A 9,275-nucleotide genomic window follows, 5' to 3' on the forward strand; every position below is an offset into this window, starting at 1 on the left:
AAAAAGCAAAAAAAAAAAAGCTACAATTTTGCGCAAATTCTTTCTGAGAAAAAAAAATGGATTCTTACATAAGATTATGGGATATCCAGCCAAAGGGAAGGCTACTTCAGTTTTCTGTCTCTTTACCAGAGAGCCTTATGGTGTGGTGGAAAATACATATAACCCAGACTCTGGTTCTGGCTCCGTCATTAATTACCTACATTGTCTCTGGAGAAATCCCCTAACTTCTTTGAATGACAACTTATTCTTCTGTAAAATTTTGAATTCTATAATAGTTTATTATTCTTATTTTTGTACCTACCATGTCATATTTTTCTCACATCAACCCCAGTGAGGTGAATCTCCTTGTCACTTAAAATGACACTGTGACCTGGTTAAGTAAAAATAATTTCTTTAGGATTTATAGTGAATTTAGGCAAGCTACTCACCTTCTGTGTTTCAATTCTTACCTGAAAATAATGGGGATAATTATATATATCTCTCTCTCACAGGATTTTGAGGATTAGTTAATATTTATAAAATGTTTAGAATAGTCTTCGGGACAAATAAATATTTCAGTTAATATTGTTGTTGATGGTGTTTTAACAGCATCATTATTGTTAGCATTATCATGTCACAGTTACAATTGCTTGGGCCTTATATGACAATATTATAGTTGTTTGATGAAAGCAAACTATATATGGCATCTGAATGTATCTTGAAGACTATAATATTTTACATTTGTAAAGTGTGATTTATAAATTCAGAATACGATAGTATATGATGCAAACACTTTCAATTAAAAACACAAAGTCATTGGACCTTTAGAATGTCAAGAAAAGGACAATGACAAAAAAATGACTTTTAAAAAATATATTGTGCTTTTGGAAATGATTTCTCCTCATTGACTTTAAAAAATAAATTCCTGATGATTTATCAATGTAAAATCCTTGTCTAAATTATTCTAAATGATAAAACATATAGTACTTTCACACTTTATATAGGTTGGGTCTTTTTACATTAACTTCTAAGTTCCCCTTTGAATTATATAGCATATAAGTTGTTACCTTCTATATTGTATAAAATATGGAATTAAATGCATATAAGCTAATCAACTTGGACAAGCTCATTGAAAATATGTGACGGAGTTCAGGCTGTAGCCCAGAGTTATTCAGTGCAAATCACATGTGCTTTACCCACTGCAGTAGGGCAGATGGTGAAGAGGGGTCTAATGGCAGGCAGTCTAGGAAACCTTGCCAACTCCATTCATGTGAAGGAACTGCCAGGTTGTAAAGGGCTTATTCCAGATAATTTAAATAACAGAAACCAAGGCTCTGATTTTTTTTATTAATAACATAATCTGTAGTTTGGTACAAAAGGCTGCATACTGCTGATCTCCATGTTGACCAGCGTCTGCTTAGAGAACGTTTTGTTTTTGATCGATAAAATTTGATGCTGAGTGTTCAAAAACTGCCATTATTTGGTTAGCTTCTACACTAATTGATAGTACAAGTAGGAGGAAAAAATATTGCTCATTGTAAAAATTGTCTCTAGCTAGAAATCTATTTTGAAAGCTTGAAGACTAATAATCAAGTAAAAATTCAGAAAATATTAAAATAATGAACCTCAGAATAAGAATGTGGAAAGTAAATTATTCAGCCTGCCATTACACTAAAGTTGTCAAATACCTATTAAATTTCTGGAATTATGTTAAATGGTGAAATACACATTTGATATATACAAAGTACATAGACAAATGTTTACCAGATGTTTGTTATTAAAAAAAGAAAACTTTTTAATTTAACTTTTTATCTTTCCAAAATATTTGACAAATAATTGTATATATTTATGTGATACAACGTGATGCTTTGATATATGTGTGCATAGTGGAATTACTAAATGAAGCTAATTGGCAAGTCCATCACTTAACGCACTTATCATTTTTTGTAGTGAAAACATTTTAAATCTACTTTTTAAAACAATTTTGAAATATGCAATGCATTATTATTTATCACAGTCATTCTGTACAATAGATCAATAATGCTTATTCCTCATATCTAACTGAAACCTTTTTATCCTTTTAGCAACATCTCCTCTTTTCCCAACCACCTGTGTTTCTGTAACTCTGGTAATCTCCATTCTGTTGTCTACTTCTATGGGTTCAACTTTCTAAGATTCTAGGTGTCAGTGAGATCCGCCTTAGTAGTCTTTCTGTGCTTGGCTTATTAGCATAATGGCCTCTAGCTTTATCCCTGTTGCTGGAAATGACAGAATTTCCTTCCTTTTCAGCCGAATAGTATTCCATTGTATATATATATATACCACATTGTATTTCTCCGTCTATCTGATGACGGATACTTAGTTTGTTTCCATATCTTAAAAAAACTATTGTGAATCATACTGCAATGTTTGAATATATTTTTGGCATAATAATATCCATTTCTTTGTTATTTGTTCTTAATATTTGAGTAGGAGGAAAGACTTTTGGAATTGCTATGAAGGGAAATAGGTATACGGGAAATGTATCAAAGTAGAAATGACAAAAGCAGGAGAAATTATAGAAGAAAACATATAGGGAAAGATAATTATTCTCTGTGTATTTTGGACTCTCTTATTTCAAAAAATAAAAGCAAATGAACTTTCAGCTAAGGTTTCATACATAATTAAATTAATACTTCATACATAGAATGTAAAGATGAAGCAGGGAATCTTAAAAGAGACACAGAAAACCCACAGGGCAAAATACTTCCTACGTTTTAAGAACCAAATAAATAATATAATGTCAGTGCAGGCGGCAGTTGCATGAAACTCAGTGTCCCAGAGGTTCAATATTTCTATTAATAAAGAGCAAAAGTCTTAGAACTACGGGAAGAAATAATTTAGAATGCATAGATATTTTCCAGGCCATCTGAGAATGAGAGTTACACCTTGAAAAAAGTCATAAAATACTATTAGATTTTTTTGTAGGGGAAATATTATAACTCATAAAGTTTAGCACAGGTTCAATTATTACTCATTGAAATGTGTGTGGTGCCGTATTACCCTTTTTTGGGTTTGGGGTTTTAAGAAGTACAGACATGCTTGGGCTAACCAGTTGATGAAAATTTATTTTACAGTTAAGATATGTCAAGAAAGAAGTCTTCAAAACTGTTTCCCATATTACAGTTGGCTGACTTTGGCTTTGGTTATGACACCTGGTTCTGATATTTGTGCCCATGGTGGCATGCCCACCATCACATGTCTATCTAGCTTAAGAAACCTGAGACCATTCCTCTAAAAAGAATTCTAGGCCACTCAAATGCTGCTTAGAAGATGGACATGTTCCATGGCTTACAAATCCATATTGCATCCACTAGAACAGGTCCTAAAGCTCACACACATCTGGGAGCCTTATGATGGAAAGAATAGATAGAGGATGGTATGGGTCTTATTCAAGGAAGGTTCTATTCAAGGAAAGTAAGATAAAGTTGATCTTTAACATAATAAAATATGAGGAAGATAAAGAGCAATGATTCCAATTACTGTATGCACATAAGGATTACCTGGAGAATGCTTTTTAATGATTATATTTGTTCCCTTAAATTATGAGTAAATAGATCAGGGAATAGGACCCAAGCATTGGTAAATTTTAAGAGCTTCCAGTGTAATCTAATGTATAATCAGACGTGATATTCATTGGTCTAGATTAGGAAATATGTTTGTTTGTTTAAGTAACTGTAACAATGTGAGGGTGATTTAGGTTGGTGGCGAGTTCTTGAACAAGGAACACAGGCTATCCTCTTTTATCCATCTCCTGAAAGTTTCGACTAGCTAGTCAAAAGAATAAAATCCCTTTACTATAAAAGGAAACCTTTTATTGCTCCCAAGAAGAAAGAAAAAATAGAAGTCACAAAAATGTCAAAGCCCATAGTGACTGGAAATGTTTATTTAGTATAAATTTGATGAACTGTAGTCAAATACTGTACACAATTTATGCATATTGTAATAAACCCATTGTAAACTCTCAGGTACCTTGGTGCTTTTCCTTCTTAGAAGAAGATGAAATTTTGTTATAGATAATATGAAGTTTTCACACAAAAATTAGCTTTAATAATTTTGTTTTAGTTGAATTTATCATGTGCTCTCCATATTAAATGCCAAAATTATATAGAAACCACAATTTAGAAAACAGGCTGGGCACGGTGTCTCATGCCTGTAATCCCAGTACTTTGGGAGGCCGAGGCGGGTGGATCACGAGGTCAAGAGATCGAGACCATCCTAGCCAACTTGGTGAAACCCCATTTCTACTAAAAATACAGAAATTAGCTGGGCGTGGTGGCAGGCGCCTGTAATTCCAGCTATTCGGGAGGCTGAGGCAGGAGAATCACTTGAACCTGGGAGGCAGAGGTTGCAGTGAGCCGAGATCATGCCACTGCACCCCAGCCTGGACGACAGAGCAAGACTCCATCTCAAAAAACAAAACAAAAAACAAACAACAACAGAAAAAACAAGGACATGCTGTATTACAGCATTTCAATGTGATATCCGTTAACATCATTGAATATCTGTTTTCCCAACTGCTTCCTTGAATTGAAACTGTAACACACAGAACCAGAAGTCCAAATTATTCAAATCACCATATAAAATAGACACAAAATAACCAGTATTCAAGGGGGTATACACCCTCCAAGGACTGATGTGAAGACTGAGAGTGTCCAGAGACATCTGGGATCATACCTTACATGTTTCTTCATTTTTCTGTGTGCTGGCCGTACCGTTCATTGCCACTACATTTTATGCACATGCATTCCTCTGAGCTTTTGCTATTCTGTTTGCACAGGTACGTTTTTATCTCTATATCATTCATTCTTCATTCAGAGGTCAACTATTATCAACTTCTCGGTATGCTACACTCACCATTTCCATGCGTCAGATAATTCATGACTAACACCCTTGCAATTCCACAAGTTTTTGCTGTCTTACCACATTCTGTGTTCATATATGAGTGATTGCATATATGTTGAACCCTTCTTGTGTTTTGTTTGTAAGTTATTTAATAACATGGGCATCACTTTTCCTTTTGACGTAAGCATAAGGTTTCGCTGTTGTTGGATGTACACGGGAAGTTGTTTTCTCACAGACAGAAAAGTAATGGCATCCAGCTGCAGTGGCCAGACATGGGCCAGACTCAGGCAGATTGTCAGGAAAAGCCATGAAGATAATGTGGGTCAGGGTAGCTGCTTCTTTGGACCAAAATTGCCCGAAATTGCCTCTCTAAACATATGCCTAAATATTTCACAGCACTGATTCCCCAGAATCATGTTGTAAACACCAAAGTTCATAAGCTGTTTGTTTCATAACTTTATTTCTCAGGTGCTTTTTCATAAAACCCTCAGTTACATTATTTCTTTCTTTCTTCCTTGAGGGAGAGGAAGTTAGGTGGATGGTAGATGAGAGATAGGGAGATGGTAGAGAGGTAAATGGCAGATGGTTAGTGAGAGAGATAAGGAAGATAAGATAAGGAGGATAAGAGAAGGAAGGAAGATAAGTAGGTAGACAGGTTAGATATGTGTTGATAGATGGTAGATGTGGTTTTAAAATATGTCCATAAATTTTGGATACCTGTCTTTTCAAGTTATGAAGTTGAATTTCCTCCACTTTGGTGTGGATTGTACTTAATGACTTACTTCTGACAAATATAGCTAAAATGACAGTGTACTACTTTGAAGACTAGTGATAAAAGATACTGAGCCTTTCTCCTCCCTTGCTGTCTCTTGGATCCCTCAATTTTGGGGAAGTTATCTGCCATGCCGCTCAACCAGCCCATGAAGAGTCTCATGGGAACGGAGGTTTCTTACCACCAGTCATGTAAGTGAGTGATCTCGGAAGTGAACCATCTAAATGATATCCTGACTGCAAGCTCATATAAAACCCTAGCCAAAACCATTCAGCTAAGCCACTCTTGAGTTCTCGATCTCGATAAACTATGAGGTAAATATTTGTTGTTTTTGGTGATTATTTTTGGGATAATTTGATATGCAGCAATAGATAATATAGTGGATGAGAGACAAATTGATAGATGATAAATCAGAGATAAGTAGAAAAATTAACATATACCAATAGATTTGCTTACAAAAGATATGTTATTACAGAAATATGTTTGAAAATTCAAAAACATATGTAATAATAGAGTGATAGTTGCCATTTTATGTAAATTAATTTTGCCACAAATTTGAGGTTTTGGTAATAACCAATTTGATATAAATCTGTGAGCTTTTATTCTCTATTTCATCTTTAGTGTACTTTCTAGATATTCTCAATAATCGCATTGAATGAAAATAAGCAAAATCAATGAAAGTTGTCTGTTCGATGTAATTTTCTCACTCTCAATATTTGGTTCAAATTTTAAATTTAAACATGCATTTTTGAAACTTTTGAGAAAGCTGTCAATTATTATCTTTTTCTATCTTCTGAAGTGCAGTGGCTATAAATGTACTGTGTAGATGGGGAAGACTAAGGCAACATAGCTAGTGAGTGGCCAGTATGTAAATTACGGGCTAGCATGTGAATTACTGAACTTGCACTTTATCTTGAATAATAGCATTTAACTTACGGGGTAAACAGCTTTCCATTGCACTGTCTCTGTAGTCCGTCTCATAGAGTTTAATATGTTTTAACAAAAACTTTTGGCTGGGCGCGTTGACTCACGCCTGTAATCCCAGCACTTTAAGAGGCCGAGGTGGGCGGATCACTAGGTCAGGAGATTGAGACCATCCTGGCTAACACAGTGAAACCCCGTCTCTACTAAACATACAAAAAATTAGCCGGGCGTGGTGGCGACGCCTGTAGTCCCAGCTACTCGGGAGGCTGAGGCAGGAGAATGGCGGGAACCCGGAAGGCGGAGCTTGCAGTGAGCGGAGATCGCGCCCCTGAACTCCAGCCTGGGCAACAGAGCGAGACTCCATCTCAAACAACAACACACAAAAAAAATAAATAAATAATAAATTTTAAAAATTAAAAAAATAAACTTTAGGCAGAGGGATTTTGCTTGCTTTTAGGGCTGTTTCAAGGAAGTATATTAAAGAGAAACGAAATACAAAATCAATTTCTGAAATTAAAAGTTTAAGATCTATTTTATCTTAGAATATCTGCGTTTCACTAACTATGCTTTGGGTGAATGATCTATCTCAGTATTCCTAAAATTATTACTGTGAATGTGAAATATAGCTACCCTATAATTTATGGTGAATTATTTTTATCTCATCAGGAATTTTGTGTTGAATGAAATGAGTCACCATGTAATCACATTGTTTATCTTAACCAGTGTTTGCTTTAGATAGATTCATATTTCTACCTAATTACGATATTACATGTTTAAAGGTATGAATAATGCACATTTATTTCTACTCACATCTGCTTTATTTTGATTGTCCAGTACATACTTTTTATGATTTTATCATAATCAGAATAAATTATCATAGTAGGAATCAATTTGTCTGAATGAAAATATTTTTCTTCTAATGCTCATCACTGCCAGTAGTATTTGTTTTCCTGCCTTCCTTCCTCCTTCCATTCCTCATCCTTTTCTCCTTTCCCTTCTTCCTTCTTTCTCTTCATTTCTTTTAATTTATGAGTTTAAACTGACTTTAAATTTCTGTAGTTGGGGATAAGACATATAGAGAGGACAGAATGTGAGGGAAGAGGCACTTGTGCATTTGTGTGTGGTATCTTTTGAGTTTTTCAATTCAAGTAAATAGACAATAATATTATATAAGTATATGTATAAATAAGTAAATTCTACATGTATATGGAATCCTTATACATATATTAGTATATGTATAAATAAGTAAATTCTACATGTATATGGAATATTATATAAGTATATGTATAAATAAATTCTACATGTAAATGGAATTGAGAAAAAAGTATTATTTCCTTTTATAGATATAAATCTTCAGGAACAAAAGTCTAATTGACTTGTTTGTTTGTATGCTTAGTTCTTCTCAGAGCTTCTTTTTTGTTGTTGTTGTTAGACCATGCAGTTATATAAAAGTAACCTGAATTATGATTTCCAAGCTACTTTTCTATTTATTTGATGAATTAGATGTTAATATTCTGTCACCACTTAATTTCATTTTGATTATCATTAAGCAATTGAGTAACTTTACTTTTCTTCCTCTTTATAATCTTCCAATGTTCTTCTTTAAAAAAATTTCCTTGAATCACAGGAAAAAATTGTCACATTTTAGACCTGCCTTACAATAAATGGCTTCTTAGAATCTAGTACTTTCTTTAGCAGACAATCAGTACCTCCACAATTATTTATTTATGTGTTTATTTTTGCCTGTGCTTTAGGTCAATAGCAGAGTGTCCCTGCAAGAAACAAGATATTTTCCACAGATAAAATGACAGTTGTTAAAATTTGATATGAATCAACTGTTCATAGTCTTCTTCTATTAAATTATTTAAATCTATGAATTTTTCTACAACATTAGACTGCAGTAAAAAAATGACATCTGATTTAGCACATCCACATGTATGTAATCATTTTAAGAGTAATGAATGAAGCGTACCACCAAGTGTAACCTGCCTCTCTGTGGTCTGGCATTTGAATGATTTCAAGAACCACTGCCCTGAGGTCCTCTTTTGTGCTGGTTGAAAATGTGCAGTAATAGGTTCAGATAGACTAATTTGTGCCTAAGTGATAGCTAATATATCTTCCTCCCAGGTAGTATTTAGCTTGATTAAAATGGACAGGTCAACATAAGGCATTTCTAGTGGGAATTTCAAGCACCACTGAAAGCTAATTGAGCAAGACAAAGCTTATCAAGAAGAAAGTACACTTGGAGTTACCAAAATTCTAACTGGATGCTAGAAAAAATTGTATCTGCATTAAATTTGTTACAAGCACTGTGGTCCTTCTCAACTCATGCTCTCTAGGGAGGGAGGTGCATACTTGTGAGTTTAATCTCATTACTCATTAGCAAATTGGAGAAAAGTTGCTGTTGACATGCCACATAATGCAACCATATGTGCCCTGTATTTACAAAGTTTGCATTTGATGGACAGAGCTTTTTGAGGAATGCATAAAAATATGATTAGACTTTTTTCTGACAGTAAGCAAAGAAATTATATATATGCAACACCTGGGTCAGTAAGTCTAGGTCTTACACAGACTGTGGAAGGTAACAATTATTAGTGAAGAGATCAGGTGGAGACCCTGCAAGCCTCAGTGTGAATGATTTATCAAAAGTCATAAGTTTTTTTTCAAATTAAAATTCATGTTTTTTTTTTTTTTTTTTTTTTTTTTTTTTTTT

The 9,275-nt window shown here is 34.1% G+C and overlaps 1 protein-coding gene across 1 annotated transcript in view; it reads left to right on the plus strand.

Moving 5' to 3' along the window:
• LOC108531589 (neural cell adhesion molecule 2) overlaps positions 1 to 9,275 on the plus strand; it is a 599,158-nt gene that overhangs the window by 269,381 nt on the left and 320,502 nt on the right.

Source organism: Rhinopithecus bieti, unplaced genomic scaffold (assembly GCF_001698545.2).
Source record: "Rhinopithecus bieti isolate Rb0 unplaced genomic scaffold, ASM169854v2 scaffold_7212, whole genome shotgun sequence".
Lineage (NCBI taxonomy): Eukaryota > Metazoa > Chordata > Mammalia > Primates > Cercopithecidae > Rhinopithecus > Rhinopithecus bieti.